Raw genomic sequence first — 21,686 nt, 5'->3', positions numbered from 1 at the left:
CCTGGACTTCTCCCAGTCTGGCTGCAGAAGCAACCACAGCACTCCCCTCCTCTCTTCCACAGACTGTCTGCACCCTCTTCGACCGAGGGGAAACTGCAACCCTCATCCTCCTGGACTTCTAGGCCAAGTTTAATACTGTCTCTCACCGCACCTTATACACACAAGACTCCACGATGCAGGCAACTGCGACAAACTCCTGGAATGGATCTGCTCCTTCCTCACCAGGCAAACACATAGAGTCAGATTACCACCATTCCTCTGGGAACCCACAGAGACCAGCTCCAGAGTGCCTCAGGGCTCCTCTCTGAGCCCCACTCTATTCAACAACTACGTGGCCAAACTCGCAGCCATCGTCAGGAACCACGGACCAACATTGTCTCCTATGCCGACAACTCCCAGCTGACTCTCTCCCTCGCCAACGAACCCACAGTCGCCAAGAACAACTTCCATGATGAAATGAAGATTATCGCCACCTGTGGAACTCCCTACCCCTTAACATCCGTAGGGAGACCAATCTACTAAAATTCCGCAGACTATTGAAAACTTGGCTGTTCCCCAAGGTCACTTAGTTCCAGATACAATCTTATGAGTCCAGCGCTGGGACGCCCACAAGTAGCCCACAGGTAGCTACGCGCTCTACAAATCCACTTCCAATTCCAGTTCCACCTGGAAGGAGAGCAGCTTCCTCAAGCTCAACTTGGAGAAGACCAAAGTCCTCCTAAGGGGTTCCACCCCTCCACCTGTGACAACTCCTCGTGGTCCGCAGCACTTGGAACCCCCTCCTCCACACGCACAGACCACGCACAAAATCTCTCCATCATCCTTGACTCCTCACTCACCATGAACTGCCAGATCAACGCCGTCTTGCTTCCATACACTAGGCCTGCTCCGAAAGATCTTCAAGTGGATCCCAACAGAGTCGAGAAAGACTTTCACCCATGCACCCACCAGCATTAGAATCAAATACGGCAATACACACTATGCCTATATCACCCAGATACTCCTCAAGAAATTGTAGAACACTTAGAAGGCCTCCACCAGACTCATCCACAACATCCCCACCACAGCCACATCACCAGCCACCTGAGAGACCTCCACTGGGTCCCAGTCAACAAAAGGATCACCTTGAAGCTCCTCACACACGACCACAAAGCCCTACTCAATGCGGGTCCTGCATACCTCAACCACTGCCTTGCATTTCATGCACACACCAGATACCTTAGCTGCGCCCAACTGGCCCTGGCTACCGTCCCACGTATCCGCAAGACCACAGCCGGAAAGAAGATCCTTCTCTCCCACCTCGCAGCAAAGACCTGTAACACCCTGCCTCTCCACCTCAGGCAATCACCATCACTGCCTCAATTCAGAAAAGATCTCACGACCTAGCTCTTCGACTGACCAGCATCCCCCTCTCCCACTCCCTCCCCCAGCGCCTTGAGACCCTTACGAGTGAGTAGTCACGCTTTGCAAGCCACCTGATTGACAATTGACCTTTCCAGCATGGCAGATCTATTAGATACCATCGTTTTCCAGGAATGGTTGCTCTCTAAAAATATGCCCAGATATGAAAAAAGAAAAAACCTCCAACACCTTAGACTTATTAATAAAGTGCACCGTTTTTTTTTATGGTCTTGTCCCACATATCTTATTAAAGGTTTTATTGTCCTTGACCAGTAAATTTAACTACCGCATAAAAGTAATATAAGTATCAATTAAACCTTGCAGCGCTCTCTCAGTTCTTGCCACTAAGACAGCATCATCCGCAAAGAGTATTTGAGGTGGGTCTGTTCTGTTCTTTTATTTTCTGGTATAATACAGTTGAATGTAGTTAGCTTTGTTACAGGTAGGTCAACTGTTCAGAATAGTTGAAATTACTTTTCCGTTACTTTGAAATGACTTTTTCTACTCAGTGTGATATGCCCAAATATCGCACTGGGATATTTCCTAGATAAAAGGTAAGTAAGACAGTTTTTGTAAGCACACAGTTTCTTAGGTTGTCATACAGTTTCCAACTCCACACTTAACATTTTTTTTCACAGAAAAGCAGTCAATGCAATCCTATGGGAGGAAATTAAGTTATCAGTTTAAAGGTAAGTACTTGTTGTGGGAGTTTGGTTTCTGAGGTTAGAACCAGGGTTCCCGCAGGGTCAAGGATGCACTCAAAGAGCACCCTCCGCATCACTAGGGTGTCTGGTTGCAGAGTGCTGAGGCCCAATGTAATTCAGTGGGGGATAAGGGGCCTCCGGTTGGTGACTGCTCACGGGCACGCCACTTGAGTGTGGAAGTATAGCTCCTAGGGTTTAGCTCAGGGCAAACGGGGATCCAAGATAGCACCCAAGGTACACTCACAGTGGCAATGGGGTGGCTGGGTCCATGGTGCTGAGTCAACACCTGGAGCCCTGTTGATTTTAATGGGGAAGCTGTGGTCAGAACAAAAACTGCAGGCTCGGGCACCAACATTGTCTGTAGGCGATCACCTGTTGGAGAGGTAAGTTGGGATGTCATGGGATGCCGGGACATCGTCGGTTGGGCCACCCAAGGCCATGGGGCGTCAGGAGCCGGGGTATATTTTGGTGTCGGGTTTTCCTTGCCAGCTTCGGCCGCGGGCTCCTCCAGATAAGGACTGCAGGCGTAGTCGGGAGACTTGAGGTAGGCCAGGAATCACCAGATCCCAGTTCAGGATCGCAGGGGAGACCTCCTTGTGGTGTTGGGCCACTCAAACTCGGGCTGTGGGCTCCGGGTGCAGTGGTGGTGCAGACTCATGGAATTGGCGGAACCAGAGCCTGTGTATGAGCAAATCCGGTGCTCACCGGAGACACAGTCTGGTTAGGAAAGGCAGGTCCTCCGAGTTCTGGGGGCTGCTGGCTGCAGAACACACTGGGATTCTGCTAGAGCAGGTCGAAGTCGGGACAGGATGGTAGGGCTGGGGCCAAGACAGTTGGCGTCCTCCTCTTCTTCCCTCAGCATGGCTTTTAGTCCTTCCTCTTTCTTGTCTGAGGAGACAAGGTTCGGAGTTGCCCCTAAATACTAAATTTAGGGACGTTTCAGGTAGGTTCAGGTTGGGACCAATGGGTCCCTTCCTTGGGATGGGTACACCCCCTATTATGCCACGTTCCAGTGGGAGGGCGCATAAGCCTCACTCTGGTTGGCTGGGTCCCCTCATGTTCAAGATGGTGGAGACGGAGAGTTCTGCTTCACCACGCCTCCCCCACCTGAGGGGTGGGGTTGGCAAGGGTAGGCACACCTCTCCTATCTTGGTTTTCCCACTGATTCTCCCGCCCAAAGTGGGCGAGCCTTTGAAGCTTCCCCTTTGTGAACCCTGCCCATCCTGGGGAGAAGGAGGTTTGGCATCTCTGCCCAGGATGTACTTTGTTTCAGGACCCAGAGAGCGGGAGGCTCTGAACCCAAGGGTCTAGAAACATGTCTGGGGTGGCAGCTGGGGAGCAGCCAGTCAGGCAGAACACTAGAGTCTGGCCGTTTTTCAGGGAGCATCTCTAAGATGCCCCTATAGAGCATTGTTCATTAAATCCCACACTGGCATCAGTGTGAATTTAATGTACTGAGAAGTTTGATTTCAAACTTCCCAGTTTTTAGTATAGCCATTATGGTGCTGTAGAGTTCGTAATGACAAACTCCCTTACCATATACTCCTTATGGCTTTCCTGCACTTGCAATGTCTATTAATGGACTTAGAAACTATAGGGGTACAGGGCCCATGAACCTGTACCCTCACCAGTGGCATAGAGCACTCAGCTAGAGGGGTGGCTGACCTATGCCATAGGTAGTGGATTGTAGGCATGGCACACAGAGACATGTGCCATGTATGTCGACTCTTCACTTTGTTCTGCACCAAGACACGCAGCCTGAAATGACAGTGTGTGTGTGTGAGGGTAAAGGGCCTCTAAGGGTGACACAATATGTATTGCTGCCTTTGGAGGCCTTCCCTGGTCACAGGGCCCTTGGTACCCATGGTACCTTTTACAAGTGACATACATGTGGCCAGAAGGTTGCCAATTGGGTGTGCAACAGTACCGTTTTTGGGGAAAGAACATAGGCCCTGGATACCTGGTTAGCAGGAATCCAGGACACACTTGGTCAACCGAGCATCAACATCAGGCAAAACGTGGGGGGTAACCATGCAAAGAAGGGCATTTTCCTACAGTTTGATTCTTAGCGATGGTGTACTTGGCTATTAAGATGCTCAAGTTCAGACATTGGTAAATGGTACCTACCCCCTTTTAAAATCCAAATTGCATGTCTGCCAAAATATTTTTCGAAGAGCCAAGTTCTCAAATTTCTGCAACAGTATACGCCCAATCATTTCGCTGTGGCGTCCAGGTGAGAGATTGGCCTAAAATGATTCACCTCCGATTTCTCCCTTTTTAATAGATTGGGGTGATAACTGAGCTTTTCCAAGAGAGGGGTGGGTCTATCCTTACGTTAGCAATAAAAACATTAGTGATAAAAGAGCCCCAAAGACCCTCATAATCTAAATAGACATCCAAAGCCACCCCAATCCGGGCCAAGCACTTTTACTACTTTTCATTACTACCCTTTGTATCTCCTCTAAATTAAAGGTTAGGGGATTTGGGTTTGGTCGTGACTCATCAGGGCCCACTTCAGCAATGATCAAAGACTTGTTTGAGTATAAAGTGGAAAATGGTCGAACCATTTTACTTCATGGATGTGGACATCTGTTGAAGGATCTGTGGCTTCCCTAATATAGGGAGCTTTTAACACCCTTCAAAAGGCTTTGCAATCTTTCTGTTTACTAGCTGTCAAAAGGGCCTCCCACGCTTCCTTCTTAATCTGCTTTATCCTAGCCTCCTGAGCCTTCTTGTAGATTACCTGCACATTTCTGAAAAGGTCTCTATCTCTCGTTTCAGTGTGTAAGGCTGTGTGCAGCTTCACAAGGGCTTTAGTTCAGGCCGAGCCAAACCAGACCCTTAGATATGGCTTTACCGAGTGGGTTTCTGGTGTCAGGGCCTGCCTTATCCTTGCCATGATAACCAGCAAACACCAACTTAATCAGTATAGGTCAGCAAACGGATCCAAACACAGTATGATCCCCACCTGACTATCATGAATGACACTAGAAAGAACATTCAGCTGGTTCTCCTTGTCCCATTTAATAGTGAACCCATTATCCCTAGCCAAAACAGGAAGGAGTCCAATGCTGAAATGGGGCGTATTCACCCCCTCTAACTTCCTGCTACACCATAGTTTAGCATAATCACGATGCCCCGTGAATTCATGACCAAACTCTGCAACCAATGCACTCATGTCATCCAGAATTAAAATAGTCTATCGAGAAACTAGGTCAATACCCATAAAAGTGGGTGCAAGGCCAAGTTTTGGAACCCCCAGTTCATTAAGCATCCCAAGTTATACTTGCTCAGGAAATTATTAAGGGTATTACTGTATACATTGTGTCTGAAGTGTGCCAAGGTGTCCTCCTTATTGTCTGTCATGCCACAGACTTCCTTTGTAAGCTTCAGAAAATGGTGAGCATTAAAATCCCCCGCCCAAAACACCCTCAGTGGCTTGTGGTGGTTACATACCTTCTGAACACATGAGACTGTGACAAACACAACCTGTGAGCTTTTCCCATCAAAACGGTTATTATAAATAATACATTATTAGCAGATCAAATCTTTTGATAGTTGACACAACAAAATATGATAAAATACAGAATCATCATAAAACGTAATCACTCCCCTGGGAAAGTATTTACAATAAGAGAAACTAAACCCCCTTTGGTCCTACCAGCATTTGAAGTGGAAGTCGGGCCGTGAAATGTACTGTATTCATCAATGTAGCTTGGGTTCTCTTCCCAAGTTTCTTGTACACAGATGACATGAAGTTAAGGCCACTATCTCTAGCCAGTCCAACGCTTCCAGCTGTTTCCGCAGGCTTGCTATGCGTCACAATATGATCTTAATTGAGTCAGAATTATCTGTAAGTGTTGGCAATATTTCTATTATCTAATTTGTCAGTCGCCAACTCCCCTAAGGACTGTTGGAAAGGATCAGAAGGGGCACAATGCTACAGGTACTGTTCTTTCTACACATGGCCGATAAGATAGTATCTAGCTCCCCATGAGCTGGCTGAGTTTTCTCATCAATTAAAAGGGAAGTTTCTAAAAGGAGGAAGTGTAAAACATCATCCGGGCATTGCCCACTCAGGGAGGCGACATTATACTTTTCCATTGTTTCAGCAGTCTGTTGATCTCACCCCTTCTCCAACCCCCCCTCGCCCACTAAGAAGCTCTGCCTCAGGAACATGAACCAGTTAGTCTCACCACTCCAGCCCTTCCAAGGGAGCACATTTGTTATTAAGAGTTACTCCAAATGACCTATCTGCCCAATGTACATCATTATGGCCTGTCAGGGAACTTGAAACTGATTCAAAGAGGATCAGCACGGTCGCTCCCTGACCCCAGCTCCTGCTCACGTTGTGGCTCGCTGGTGAGACCGAGACTGCTGTTTTGCAACTGCTCTGATTGATGCGTATTCATTTCTCTTGACTCGCGCTGTATTAGTCACTTAACTAGACTTGCGCTGTGTATTTATTATTTAATTTGAATCGCGCTGTGTATTAATTATTCATCTAGACTCGCGCTGGGTATCATTATTTAATTAGAGCCGCGCTGGCATTTATTTCTGTACCTGAACATCACGCTGGTAACTGATTTGCGCCCCCGGTGCCGTGGTGCATTTGCTGCCCCTGCCTTCGTCTCCCCTTGACCCTCCATCTTGTTGACTCGCTCCCTGACCCGCCCCTCCTCCCTGCTACCACCTCCCAACTGCTGCCCCTCCCACCCACGGATAGAGGGCTCCCTACCTCCTCTGACGCGCTGTGACCACCTGGACCTGTTCCAGCACGGTCGCTCCCTGACCCCAGCTCCTGCTCACGTTGTGGCTCGCTGGTGAGACCGAGACTGCTGTTTTGCAACTGCTCTGATTGATGCGTATTCATTTCTCTTGACTCGCGCTGTATTAGTCACTTAACTAGACTTGCGCTGTGTATTTATTATTTAATTTGAATCGCGCTGTGTATTAATTATTCATCTAGACTCGCGCTGGGTATTATTATTTAATTAGAGTCGCGCTGGCATTTATTTCTGTACCTGAACATCACGCTGGTAACTGATTTGCGCCCCCGGTGCCGTGGTGCATTTGCTGCCCCTGCCTTCGTCTCCCCTTGGCCCTCCATCTTGTTGACTCGCTCCCTGACCCGCCCCTCCTCCCTGCTACCGCCTCCCAACTGCTGTCCCTCCCACCCACGGATAGAGGGCTCCCTACCTCCTCTGACGCGCTGTGACCACCTGGACCTGTTCCAACACGGTCGCTCCCTGACCCCAGCTCCTGCTCACGTTGTGGCTCGCTGGTGAGACCGAGACTGCTGTTTTGCAACTGCTCTGATTGATGCGTATTCATTTCTCTTGACTCGCGCTGTATTAGTCACTTAACTAGACTCGCGCTGTGTATTTATTATTTAATTTGAATCGCGCTGTGTATTAATTATTCATCTAGACTCGCGCTGGGTATTATTATTTAATTAGAGTCGCGCTGGCATTTATTTCTGTACCTGAACATCACGCTGGTAACTGATTTGCGCCCCCGGTGCCGTGGTGCATTTGCTGCCCCTGCCTTCGTCTCCCCTTGACCCTCCATCTTGTTGACTCGCTCCCTGACCCGCCCCTCCTCCCTGCTACCGCCTCCCAACTGCTGCCCCTCCCACCCACGGATAGAGGGCTCCCTACCTCCTCTGACGCGCTGTGACCACCTGGACCTGTTCCAGCACGGTCGCCCCCTGACCCCAGCTCCTGCTCACGTTGTGGCTCGCTGGTGAGACCGAGACTGCTGTTTTGCAACTGCTCTGATTGATGCGTATTCATTTCTCTTGACTCGCGCTGTATTAGTCACTTAATTAGACTTGCGCTGTGTATTTATTATTTAATTTGAATCGCGCTGTGTATTAATTATTCATCTAGACTCGCGCTGGGTATTATTATTTAATTAGAGTCGCGCTGGCATTTATTTCTGTACCTGAACATCACGCTGGTAACTGATTTGCGCCCCCGGTGCCGTGGTGCATTTGCTGCCCCTGCCTTCGTCTCCCCTTGACCCTCCATCTTGTTGACTCGCTCCCTGACCCGCCCCTCCTCCCTGCTACCGCCTCCCAACTGCTGCCCCTCCCACCCACGGATAGAGGGCTCCCTACCTCCTCTGACTCGCTGTGACCACCTGGACCTGTTCCAGCACGGTCGCTCCCTGACCCCAGCTCCTGCTCACGTTGTGGCTCGCTGGTGAGACCGAGACTGCTGTTTTGCAACTGCTCTGATTGATGCGTATTCATTTCTCTTGACTCGCGCTGTATTAGTCACTTAACTAGACTTGCGCTGTGTATTTATTATTTAATTTGAATCGCGCTGTGTATTAATTATTCATCTAGACTCGCGCTGGGTATTATTATTTAATTAGAGTCGCGCTGGCATTTATTTCTGTACCTGAACATCACGCTGGTAACTGATTTGCGCCCCCGGTGCCGTGGTGCATTTGCTGCCCCTGCCTTCGTCTCCCCTTGACCCTCCATCTTGTTGACTCGCTCCCTGACCCGCCCCTCCTCCCTGCTACCGCCTCCCAACTGCTGCCCCTCCCACCCACGGATAGAGGGCTCCCTACCTCCTCTGACGCGCTGTGACCACCTGGACCTGTTCCAGCACGGTCGCTCCCTGACCCCAGCTCCTGCTCACGTTGTGGCTCGCTGGTGAGACCGAGACTGCTGTTTTGCAACTGCTCTGATTGATGCGTATTCATTTCTCTTGACTCGCGCTGTATTAGTCACTTAACTAGACTTGCGCTGTGTATTTATTATTTAATTTGAATCGCGCTGTGTATTAATTATTCATCTAGACTCGCGCTGGGTATTATTATTTAATTAGAGTCGCGCTGGCATTTATTTCTGTACCTGAACATCACGCTGGTAACTGATTTGCGCCCCCGGTGCCGTGGTGCATTTGCTGCCCCTGCCTTCGTCTCCCCTTGACCCTCCATCTTGTTGACTCGCTCCCTGACCCGCCCCTCCTCCCTGCTACCGCCTCCCAACTGCTGCCCCTCCCACCCACGGATAGAGGGCTCCCTACCTCCTCTGACGCGCTGTGACCACCTGGACCTGTTCCAGCACGGTCGCTCCCTGACCCCAGCTCCTGCTCACGTTGTGGCTCACTGGTGAGACCGAGACTGCTGTTTTGCAACTGCTCTGATTGATGCGTATTCATTTCTCTTGACTCGCGCTGTATTAGTCACTTAACTAGACTTGCGCTGTGTATTTAATATTTAATTTGAATCGCGCTGTGTATTAATTATTCATCTAGACTCGCGCTGGGTATTATTATTTAATTAGAGTCGCGCTGGCATTTATTTCTGTACCTGAACATCACGCTGGTAACTGATTTGCGCCCCCGGTGCCGTGGTGCATTTGCTGCCCCTGCCTTAGTCTCCCCTTGACCCTCCATCTTGTTGACTCGCTCCCTGACCCGCCCCTCCTCCCTGCTACCGCCTCCCAACTGCTGCCCCTCCCACCCACGGATAGAGGGCTCCCTACCTCCTCTGACGCGCTGTGACCACCTGGACCTGTTCCAGCACGGTCGCTCCCTGACCCCAGCTCCTGCTCACGTTGTGGCTCGCTGGTGAGACCGAGACTGCTGTTTTGCAACTGCTCTGATTGATGCGTATTCATTTCTCTTGACTCGCGCTGTATTAGTCACTTAACTAGACTTGCGCTGTGTATTTATTATTTAATTTGAATCGCGCTGTGTATTAATTATTCATCTAGACTCGCGCTGGGTATTATTATTTAATTAGAGCCGCGCTGGCATTTATTTCTGTACCTGAACATCACGCTGGTAACTGATTTGCGCCCCCGGTGCCGTGGTGCATTTGCTGCCCCTGCCTTCGTCTCCCCTTGACCCTCCATCTTGTTGACTCGCTCCCTGACCCGCCCCTCCTCCCTGCTACCGCCTCCCAACTGCTGCCCCTCCCACCCACGGATAGAGGGCTCCCTACCTCCTCTGACGCGCTGTGACCACCTGGACCTGTTCCAGCACGGTCGCTCCCTGACCCCAGCTCCTGCTCACGTTGTGGCTCGCTGGTGAGACCGAGACTGCTGTTTTGCAACTGCTCTGATTGATGCGTATTCATTTCTCTTGACTCGCACTGTATTAGTCACTTAACTAGACTTGCGCTGTGTATTTATTATTTAATTTGAATCGCGCTGTGTATTAATTATTCATCTAGACTCGCGCTGGGTATTATTATTTAATTAGAGTCGCGCTGGCATTTATTTCTGTACCTGAACATCACGCTGGTAACTGATTTGCGCCCCCGGTGCCGTGGTGCATTTGCTGCCCCTGCCTTTGTCTCCCCTTGACCCTCCATCTTGTTGACTCGCTCCCTGACCCGCCCCTCCTCCCTGCTACCGCCTCCCAACTGCTGCCCCTCCCACCCACGGATAGAGGGCTCCCTACCTCCTCTGACGCGCTGTGACCACCTGGACCTGTTCCAGCACGGTCGCTCCCTGACCCCAGCTCCTGCTCACGTTGTGGCTCGCTGGTGAGACCGAGACTGCTGTTTTGCAACTGCTCTGATTGATGCGTATTCATTTCTCTTGACTCGCGCTGTATTAGTCACTTAACTAGACTTGCGCTGTGTATTTATTATTTAATTTGAATCGCGCTGTGTATTAATTATTCATCTAGACTCGCGCTGGGTATTATTATTTAATTAGAGTTGCGCTGGCATTTATTTCTGTACCTGAACATCACGCTGGTAACTGATTTGCGCCCCCGGTGCCGTGGTGCATTTGCTGCCCCTGCCTTCGTCTCCCCTTGACCCTCCATCTTGTTGACTCGCTCCCTGACACGCCCCTCCTCCCTGCTACCGCCTCCCAACTGCTGCCCCTCCCACCCACGGATAGAGGGCTCCCTACCTCCTCTGACGCGCTGTGACCACCTGGACCTGTTCCAGCACGGTCGCTCCCTGACCCCAGCTCCTGCTCACGTTGTGGCTCGCTGGTGAGACCGAGACTGCTGTTTTGCAACTGCTCTGATTGATGCGTATTCATTTCTCTTGACTCGCGCTGTATTAGTCACTTAACTAGACTTGCGCTGTGTATTTACTATTTAATTTGAATCGCGCTGTGTATTAATTATTCATCTAGACTCGCGCTGGGTATTATTATTTAATTAGAGTCGCGCTGGCATTTATTTCTGTACCTGAACATCACGCTGGTAACTGATTTGCGCCCCCGGTGCCGTGGTGCATTTGCTGCCCCTGCCTTCGTCTCCCCTTGACCCTCCATCTTGTTGACTCGCTCCCTGACCCGCCCCTCCTCCCTGCTACCGCCTCCCAACTGCTGCCCCTCCCACCCACGGATAGAGGGCTCCCTACCTCCTCTGACGCGCTGTGACCACCTGGACCTGTTCCAGCACGGTCGCTCCCTGACCCCAGCTCCTGCTCACGTTGTGGCTCGCTGGTGAGACCGAGACTGCTGTTTTGCAACTGCTCTGATTGATGCGTATTCATTTCTCTTGACTCGCGCTGTATTAGTCACTTAACTAGACTTGCGCTGTGTATTTATTATTTAATTTGAATCGCGCTGTGTATTAATTATTCATCTAGACTCGCGCTGGGTATTATTATTTAATTAGAGTCGCGCTGGCATTTATTTCTGTACCTGAACATCACGCTGGTAACTGATTTGCCCCCACGCGCAGCGTCCACGCGCTACGTACACGCCGAAGGTGCGCCTAAGGTAAGCCCGTCTACGCCCGTCCGCGCCTGGACCGCGCCCAGCGCCATACCCCCTGCCCCTCGCGCTGCCCAGCCCACCCGCCTCACTTACGATGCCGCCACCCTCCTAGCCCTTAACCCCGGTCGCGCCCCCAACTGCGTCCAAGCCGCTCCTGGACACACCCATGGACCTTTCTCTTGCTACTCCTGCAAATTCAGCGGCACCGACAGCATCCCCGCTACGACCACACCACAGATTCCCGACCCCAACCACCTACAATGCATCCTTCTCAACACCCGATCGGTCCACAGACATGCCATTGACCTATGGAACCTACTAGACACCATCTCTCCGGACATCGCCTTCCTTACGGAAACATGGATGAATGCTTCCTCCGCACCGGACATCACCATTGCCATCCCTGAAGACTATAAGATTACTCGCAAAGACCGAACCAGCCACACAGGAGGAGGAATCGCTATCGTCCACAAGAAATCAATCCGCATCTCAACCAGCTCCGACGCCAACCTCGCCAACTCCGAACACCTTCACTTCCAGATCCACATCGACCCCAAAACCACACTCAGAGGTACCCTCCTCTACAGACCACCAGGACCCCGCGCAAAATTCAGTGAAGACATCACGGACTTCATCTCTCCACACGCGCTCCCCTCCAAAGACTATATTCTTCTGGGAGACCTCAACTTTCACCTTGAAAAGTTAAACGACCATAGCACCGCCACCCTCGTGGACAACCTCGCCAACCTCGGACTTAAACAACTAGTCACTTCCCCCACCCACATCGCAGGTCACACACTCAACCCCATCTTCACCTCCAGCAATCATGTCTCCTTCAGCCACACCACGGATCTCCTATGGACCGACCACAGCTGCGTTCACTTCTCCTACAACAAGCCGAAACCCATCAACCACTCCCAACCTACCCTGCAAAGAAACTGGAACAAAATCACCACGGACCAAATCTCCGCATCGCTCCTTCGAAACTCCCCAACCCTCTCTTCTAACGCCAACGAAGCCGCCGCCAACCTCACCCTATGGTTATCCAACACCGCCGACACCTTAGCACCACTGAAAAAACGTCAAAGCAAACCTGGCAGCAAGAAGGCCTCATGGTTCAACGATGATCTCAAGAAGTCCAAGAAACTCTGCCGCTCCCTTGAAAAGGCCTGGAAAAAAGACCCATCCACCAGCACCAAGGACGCCTTCAAAAGCGCCACCCGCACTCACCACCAACTAATCCGAAAGGCCAAGAAAACAGCATTCAAGGATCGACTTGACAACAACGCCCACAACAGCAAGGAACTTTTCAACATCGTCAAGGAATTTTCCAACCCCTCGGCCAACTCCAACGACATCACCCCCTCTCAAACCCTCTGCGACTCCCTAGCCTCTTTTTTCCACAACAAGATTGCAGACATCCACAACAGCTTTGACAACCAACCCGGAAACCAACCCACCCCACCATCTGCTGACCATCTTCCCCCCGTAAACACCCTTAACGACTGGAACCCAATCTCCACTGAGGAAACCATCCGCCTGATGAACTCCATCCACTCAGGATCCCCCACAGACCCATGTCCTCACCACATCTTCAACAAAGCAGACTCCGTCATAGCACCGCACCTCCGAGACGTCATCAACTGCTCCTTCAACTCCGCCACCTTCCCGGAAGTCTGGAAACACGCTGAACTCACCGCCCTTCTGAAAAAACCCACAGCGGACCCCACCAAACTCAAAAATTACCGCCCCATCTCGCTTCTTCCATTCCCGGCCAAAGTCATCGAGAAAGCCGTCAACAACCAGCTCGCCGCCTTCCTCGAAGCCAACAAATCCCTCGACCCCTCACAGTCTGGCTTCCGAGCAAAACACAGCACTGAGACCGCCCTCATCGCAGCAACAGACGACATTCGAACTCTACTAGACAATGGAGGCACAGTCGCCCTCATCCTCCTCGACCTCTCGGCAGCATTCGACACAGTCTGCCACAGCACCCTTCTACAACGCCTCAATAACATCGGAATCCAAGGAAAAGCACTTGAATGGATCACCTCGTTCCTCACCGGAAGAACCCAGAGAGTCCGCCTTCCTCCATTCAAGTCCGAGGCCTCTGAAGTCATCTGCGGCGTACCTCAATGATCCTCACTCAGTCCCACCCTCTTCAACGTATACATGAGCCCCCTTGCGGCCATCGCCCGCCAACACAACCTCAACATCATCTCTTACGCGGATGACACTCAACTGATCCTTTCTCTCACCAAGGACCCCAGCACCGCCAAATCTAACCTACACGAAGGAATGAAAGAAGTCGCAGAATGGATGAAACAAAGCCGTCTGAAACTGAACTCAGACAAAACAGAAGTCCTCATCTTAGGTACATCCCCCTCTGCTTGGGACGACTCCTGGTGGCCGGAAGCCCTCGGAAAAGCACCCATCCCGACAGACCACGCACGGAACCTTGGCGTCATCCTGGATTCTTCACTCTCAATGAACAGACAAGTCAGCGCCGTATCCTCATCCTGCTTCAACATTCTTCGCATGCTCAGAAAAACATTCCGCTGGATCCCCTCTGAAACAAGGAAAACAGTCACCCACGCTCTGGTCACGAGCCGACTGGACTACGGAAACACCCTCTACGCAGGTACCACCGCTAAACTCCAGAAGAAACTCCAACGAATCCAAAACGCCTCAGCCAGGCTCATATTAGACATCCCACGCAACGAACACATCTCTGGTCACCTTAAAGACCTCCACTGGCTACCCATCAATAAGAGGATCACTTTCCGACTGCTTACCCACGCACACAAATCACTCTACGACATCGGACCAGATTGCCTCAACTCTCGACTGTCCTTCTACACCCCCCCCCCCCGCCAACTACGTTCTTCCAGCCAAGCCTTCGCCACTGTACCTCGCATCAACAAGACCACCATGGGAGGCAGATCCTTTTCATACCTGGCTGCTAAAACATGGAACTCACTCCCCGCCTACCTTCGCCTCACCCAGAACCACCTAGCGTTTAGAAAGCAGCTTAAAACGTGGATATTTGACAAATAATCCTCCTCCCCTTCCTAAGCGCCTTGAAACCCTCTGGGTATGTAGTGCGCTATACAAATTCTATGACTTGACTTGACTTGACTGAGTTAAAATTACAGGGCTTGTAAAAGGAACTCAGAGGCAAAAGGGATATCTGGTAAATCCCCGAAAAAGTGTGTTTTGATCAAGTCAAACAACCCTAGACTATATTTGAATCTCTGAAGTTGACAACTAACCAGTCTCCAGAGAATGCCTTGGGTGATGCCCCCCCCCCCCTCCCCCCGCCCCCTCCTCCCCCCCCCCCCCCCCCCCCCCCTCAGTCAACCCTTCTGGCCATAAAGATTTGATCAAATAAAGAGGTATCAAAGTCCATATACTTTTTTTTTTTTTTTTTTTACTTGATTTTATTCAAACTGTTTCCACTGTATCCAGGACAAGTATATACATGTACATTTTCAGTATCTTATATGAAGTATATAGCCAGCATTAGTAACATGTCATTCCTTGAATACATACAAGCTCACTATCGTCAGAGAAAGCCCATATAATTAATAAACAAGTGGAAAGTTTTAAGATCAACTGGTCAATAGACTCAAACTGCCCCACTTTAAGTCTAGGTGCATTAGCCATTACTATATGTGCGCTCCGCATGCCTGTTCCAGTCTGACTGACACATTGTACAGGTGTCAACCAGTGTAAGGACCAGGCGGGACCAGTAGGGCAATATTCAGTAATATTGGTTTATTTTCAGTTCCTTGTCTTTAGTTTTCCTTATAGTGTTTATAAGGAACTGCGCTCTCCTGGTATGTCGTCCGTTTTCCTTCTGCGTGGGACTCTGATAGCACACCGATACCCCTGTGTAAGCCACGCTCCTCCGGGAGCATGGCGGGGCAAGTCGCCGGTTTCTCGGCCTCCTGGTTTCGCGTCTTCCGTCTTCGCCGTGGCGTCTCTCTTTGACGTTTCCTTCCCCAATCCTCTTCCCGCCCCCCAGGCTTTCGTCCACGTGGGTGATGACTGCGTCCTCAGGGTCGAGTCTGGAGGCAGTCTACGCCACTTAAAGGAGGCAGGTTGAAATATGTCCAAATCATTGTCTTCATGGGTGTTCCGTTCTCCATATTTACAAGCTGCGAAAACAGAGGAGGATCTCTACTTAATGTGGAATACACCATCATCTGACCTCATCCTCCTTGTATTCCTGCTCGGAGGTACCCCCTTCGTGACAACAGACCAAGGGGCTGAAGAGATGGAAGCATTAGATATATGAAGCTGGCCATCCGAAGCCACTGAGGGCAAGTCTCCCTCCCCACACACACATTTCTAGAGCATTTGTAGTACTAGCGACTCGAGATGAGGCCAGTGTTGCCTTAATAGGGCAGAGGGTCTATCAGTACTAAGATTACACAGTTGGGAAAGTTTAGCCTCTATGCATTCAAGACAGTCCTGTAGTGGTTTTAAGTACAATTTTATTATGGTTTCAACCCTATTGCAAATTTCATCAAAGTTCAAATAAGCGGTAGTACCCTTTACAATGTCCTGATTTTGGTTAGTCACCTTAGATGTGAGCAAAATCTTCTTATGTAAAGTACCTCTCTTTTTTTGATCAGGGGGTTCAGTGGCCATTATCGGGCTGATCATTGCAAACAATTTCAGTTCTCTCTGAATGAGAGGGCATCAGAGGAGAATCTTCAGACACATAAAGTCCCATGTCCTCATCAGAGGCAACAAGTGGAGGTAACTTGGCCCTTACCTCCTCCAGGGATAGATGCATCTCCTTCTTGAGAACTCTTTCGGCGCAGACCAGAAAAATATCAGTGGTAGCAATTTTTTTGTCTGCCGTGGAACTAAAAGCAGCTTTCCTTTTGCCCATGTTACAAAAAGTGACAAAAGGCAAGCGATAAGGCCAAGGGAGTGGGCCTGGCCCGGCCTCTTCTGACCGCTGACTGGCACGGACAGGACTGCTCTTGGCCCGGTCTTCACAAGCCCGGGGTGCCCTGCGCTGCTGAGCTTATGCAGCGCTTTAATATCGCCAATGGACCTGATCCCCTCCTTAGACAAGGGGAATGCTGGGACACAAAGTCCCTCCCCGACTGTGCCTCCCAAGCATCTGATGTAGTTTGTTCCATGAGATTCACAGCGGGCAGAGAAACTACCATAAAGTGCGTCCCGCACTGTGGAGCTAATGCAGTGCTTTAAGAGAGTCAAAGACCAAGGCCCCTCCTTAGGCATGGGGAATGATGTGGGGCGAAGTCCCACCCCAGCAGGGTCTCCCAAGCACTTTGATGCATTCCATTCCATGAGATTCACAGCGGGCAGAGAAACCACCATGAAGAGCATCCCACGCTGCGGAGCTGATGCAGTGCTTAAATAGCATTAATGAACTAGGGCCCCTCCTTACACAAGGGGAATGATGAGGGACAAAGTCCCACCTCAGCCTGGCCTCCCAAGCACTCTGATGCAGTCCATTCCATGAGATTCACAGCGCCAGAGAATCCAAAGTAAAGTGTGTCCCCTTCATTCCAATCAATTCTACTTCACTCGGTTCACACCACACAATTCCACGCCACACGGGTCCATGCCAAACAATTCCACTCCATTCCATGGTGCACAATTCCACACCACACACTTACATGCCACACAATTCCACTTTGCACCACACAGTTGCACTCAACTCCCCGCCATGCCACTCCACACAATTCCACTCCACTCCACTCCTTGTCACACACTCCACTCCAGGCAATTCTTCTTAACTCCTCGCAATCAACTCCACTCCACTCTCCTTAATGACACTTCAGTCGACTCTGCACCGTGCCACTCCACTCCACAAAATACCATTGAAATCCACTCCACATTTTACCACTGCACATTTTCAGTATCTTATATGAAGTATATAGCCAGCATTAGTAACATGTCATTCCTTGAATACATACAAGCTCACTATCGTCAGAGAAAGCCCATATAATTAATAAACAAGTGGAAAGTTTTAAGATCAACTGGTCAATAGACTCAAACTGCCCCACTTTAAGTCTAGGTGCATTAGCCATTACTATATGTGCGCTCCGCATGCCTGTTCCAGTCTGACTGACACATTGTACAGGTGTCAACCAGTGTAAGGACCAGGCGGGACCAGTAGGGCAATATTCAGTAATATTGGTTTATTTTCAGTTCCTTGTCTTTAGTTTTCCTTATAGTGTTTATAAGGAACTTCGCTCTCCTGGTCTGTCGTCCGTTTTCCTTCTGCGTGGGACTCTGATAGCACACCGATACCCCTGTGTAAGCCACGCTCCTCCGGGAGCATGGCGGGGCAAGTCGCCGGTTTCTCGGCCTCCTGGTTTCGCGTCTTCCGTCTTCGCCGTGGCGTCTCTCTTTGACGTTTCCTTCCCCAATCCTCTTCCCGCCCCCCAGGCTTTCGTCCACGTGGGTGATGACTGCGTCCTCAGGGTCGAGTCTGGAGGCAGTCTACGCCACTTAAAGGAGGCAGGTTGAAATATGTCCAAATCATTGTCTTCATGGGTGTTCCGTTCTCCATATTTACAAGCTGCGAAAACAGAGGAGGATCTCTACTTAATGTGGAATACACCATCATCTGACCTCATCCTCCTTGTATTCCTGCTCGGAGGTACCCCCTTCGTGACAACAGACCAAGGGGCTGAAGAGATGGAAGCATTAGATATATGAAGCTGGCCATCCGAAGCCACTGAGGGCAAGTCTCCCTCCCCACACACACATTTCTAGAGCATTTGTAGTACTAGCGACTCGAGATGAGGCCAGTGTTGCCTTAATAGGGCAGAGGGTCTATCAGTACTAAGATTACACTGTTGGGAAAGTTTAGCCTCTATGCATTCAAGACAGTCCTGTAGTGGTTTTAAGTACAATTTTATTATGGTTTCAACCCTATTGCAAATTTCATCAAAGTTCAAATAAGCGGTAGTACCCTTTACAATGTCCTGATTTTGGTTAGTCACCTTAGATGTGAGCAAAATCTTCTTATGTAAAGTACCTCTCTTTTTTTGATCAGGGGGTTCAGTGGCCATTATCGGGCTGATCATTGCAAACAATTTCAGTTCTCTCTGAATGAGAGGGCATCAGAGGAGAATCTTCAGACACATAAAGTCCCATGTCCTCATCAGAGGCAACAAGTGGAGGTAACTTGGCCCTTACCTCCTCCAGGGATAGATGCATCTCCTTCTTGAGAACTCTTTCGGCGCAGACCAGAAAAATATCAGTGGTAGCAATTTTTTTGTCTGCCGTGGAACTAAAAGCAGCTTTCCTTTTGCCCATGTTACAAAAAGTGACAAAAGGCAAGCGATAAGGCCAAGGGAGTGGGCCTGGCCCGGCCTCTTCTGACCGCTGACTGGCACGGACAGGACTGCTCTTGGCCCGGTCTTCACAAGCCCGGGGTGCCCTGCGCTGCTGAGCTTATGCAGCGCTTTAATATCGCCAATGGACCTGATCCCCTCCTTAGACAAGGGGAATGCTGGGACACAAAGTCCCTCCCCGACTGTGCCTCCCAAGCATCTGATGTAGTTTGTTCCATGAGATTCACAGCGGGCAGAGAAACTACCATAAAGTGCGTCCCGCACTGTGGAGCTAATGCAGTGCTTTAAGAGAGTCAAAGACCAAGGCCCCTCCTTAGGCATGGGGAATGATGTGGGGCGAAGTCCCACCCCAGCAGGGTCTCCCAAGCACTTTGATGCATTCCATTCCATGAGATTCACAGCGGGCAGAGAAACCACCATGAAGAGCATCCCACGCTGCGGAGCTGATGCAGTGCTTAAATAGCATTAATGAACTAGGGCCCCTCCTTACACAAGGGGAATGATGAGGGACAAAGTCCCACCTCAGCCTGGCCTCCCAAGCACTCTGATGCAGTCCATTCCATGAGATTCACAGCGCCAGAGAATCCAAAGTAAAGTGTGTCCCCTTCATTCCAATCAATTCTACTTCACTCGGTTCACACCACACAATTCCACGCCACACGGGTCCATGCCAAACAATTCCACTCCATTCCATGGTGCACAATTCCACACCACACACTTACATGCCACACAATTCCACTTTGCACCACACAGTTGCACTCAACTCCCCGCCATGCCACTCCACACAATTCCACTCCACTCCACTCCTTGTCACACACTCCACTCCAGGCAATTCTTCTTAACTCCTCGCAATCAACTCCACTCCACTCTCCTTAATGACACTTCAGTCGACTCTGCACCGTGCCACTCCACTCCACAAAATACCATTGAAATCCACTCCACATTTTACCACTGCACCCCACACCACAGTGTCCCTCCACATCCCATAATGCCACTCCAGATCTCACAATATCACGCCACACAGTGTCACACGATGTCACTGCAGTCCAGTCAGTGCCACTCCGCTCTCTACACTGCTCAGTGCCGCTCCACTTCATGCCAAACGGTGCCACCCCACTTCACGCTATACAATGCAACTCCACTCTGCCAGTCAATGCCACTCCACAAAGTGCCACTCCACACAATGTCACTCCACTCAATGCCACTCCACTACATGCCACTCAGTATCATTCCACTTCATGCTACACATTGATACTTCATTCTACTACAATGTCACTCCAATCTACACCACATAATGCTTCTCCACTCTGCACCACACAAAGCCTCTCCACTCCATGTTGCACAAAGCTACTTCATTCTACTCCATACAATCCACTCCACTCTATTCCACTCCACTTAATTTAATTGAATTTATATAGCGCTCACTACACCGGACAAGGTCCTGAAGCACTTTTCTGCATGCACTCCACTCGTGGTCACTCCACTCGATGCCCAGATTCTTTGCGCATAATAAGAAAAGGATTAGTCCTAAACTGAAAATGAGCTGGACGGGCATTTGATGCCTTCAGTTTTGGGCTGATGATCCCAACTCATGCAAATAGTTTTCATGCTGTACCAGAGGTTACTTATCTAAGTTTCTTCCCTATGCATTATGGACTCAGAGGGGGGGGGAGGGGGGAGGGAGGGGGGGGGTAAACTGTACTCCCTACTCCTGCTTTCAGTGCTTCCCAACATCTTATCCATTTTCCTCATTACTGCCTTCTCCAAACGGTAATTCTTTGCTATAGAATGAATGTAAATTGTGGACCTTTCTTGCACTATAAATCTTTAACTTCGGCTCCACATTGTGTCTTTCATTTTTCATTGCGTGAACCTGTTAAGTAGCAAATGCAAATTCCTTGCATAGAAAGCCTTACTCTTCCTAGTCCTTCTTTTGCTTCTTTTAATCCTGTTCCTTCATATACTTTTGTCAAAATGATTAATAAGACCCTGAAGTATTGCGTATGTGTAACCTATACTCTAACAAAATATATCCCATACTTACTTAAGCCCTACTTTGGAAAACGGAGAAGTCTCCCATAAAATGTCAGAGCCTTTTTCCTGCATGTTAGCTTCCCCTTTATTAAGCTCCCTTTTATCTTTTCTTCACAATATTGCTATTTCATCACTTATTTGTGAAATATTCATACGTTTTGCTGAATTATTGGCATATAATTCTGAAACTTTAGAGGTGTAAGGGACTGCACGTAGCTTGTTAATCTTCAAACAGTAGTATTTTATGAAAATTGATTCTAACACACTTCAGTGCATCATCTGCACTGGAGGTTGAGACAGTGGGGTTGGATTCTGATACTTGTCATCTATCTACATATTGAGTAAGTATAAATTAACATAATCCTAGTGCATGTGGCATTTTCAAGTGGGTTGTTGCCTTAACCCTTCTCCTCTTCTACCATAGTACCATAAATCTGATCTATGATTCAACCCATGTCCATCTGTACATGTTTCTTGAACACCTGT

The 21,686-nt window shown here is 49.7% G+C and overlaps 1 protein-coding gene across 1 annotated transcript in view; it reads left to right on the top strand.

The window, feature by feature from the left end:
- Positions 1-21,686, top strand: part of BDP1 (BDP1 general transcription factor IIIB subunit) — a 1,412,545-nt gene that overhangs the window by 52,082 nt on the left and 1,338,777 nt on the right. The gene's annotated exons all lie outside the window — the stretch shown is intronic.

The sequence above is a fragment of the Lissotriton vulgaris genome, chromosome 3_1, assembly GCF_964263255.1.
Source record: "Lissotriton vulgaris chromosome 3_1, aLisVul1.2, whole genome shotgun sequence".
Classification (NCBI taxonomy): Eukaryota; Metazoa; Chordata; class Amphibia; order Caudata; family Salamandridae; genus Lissotriton; species Lissotriton vulgaris.
This window is presented reverse-complemented; position numbering and strand designations above follow the sequence as displayed.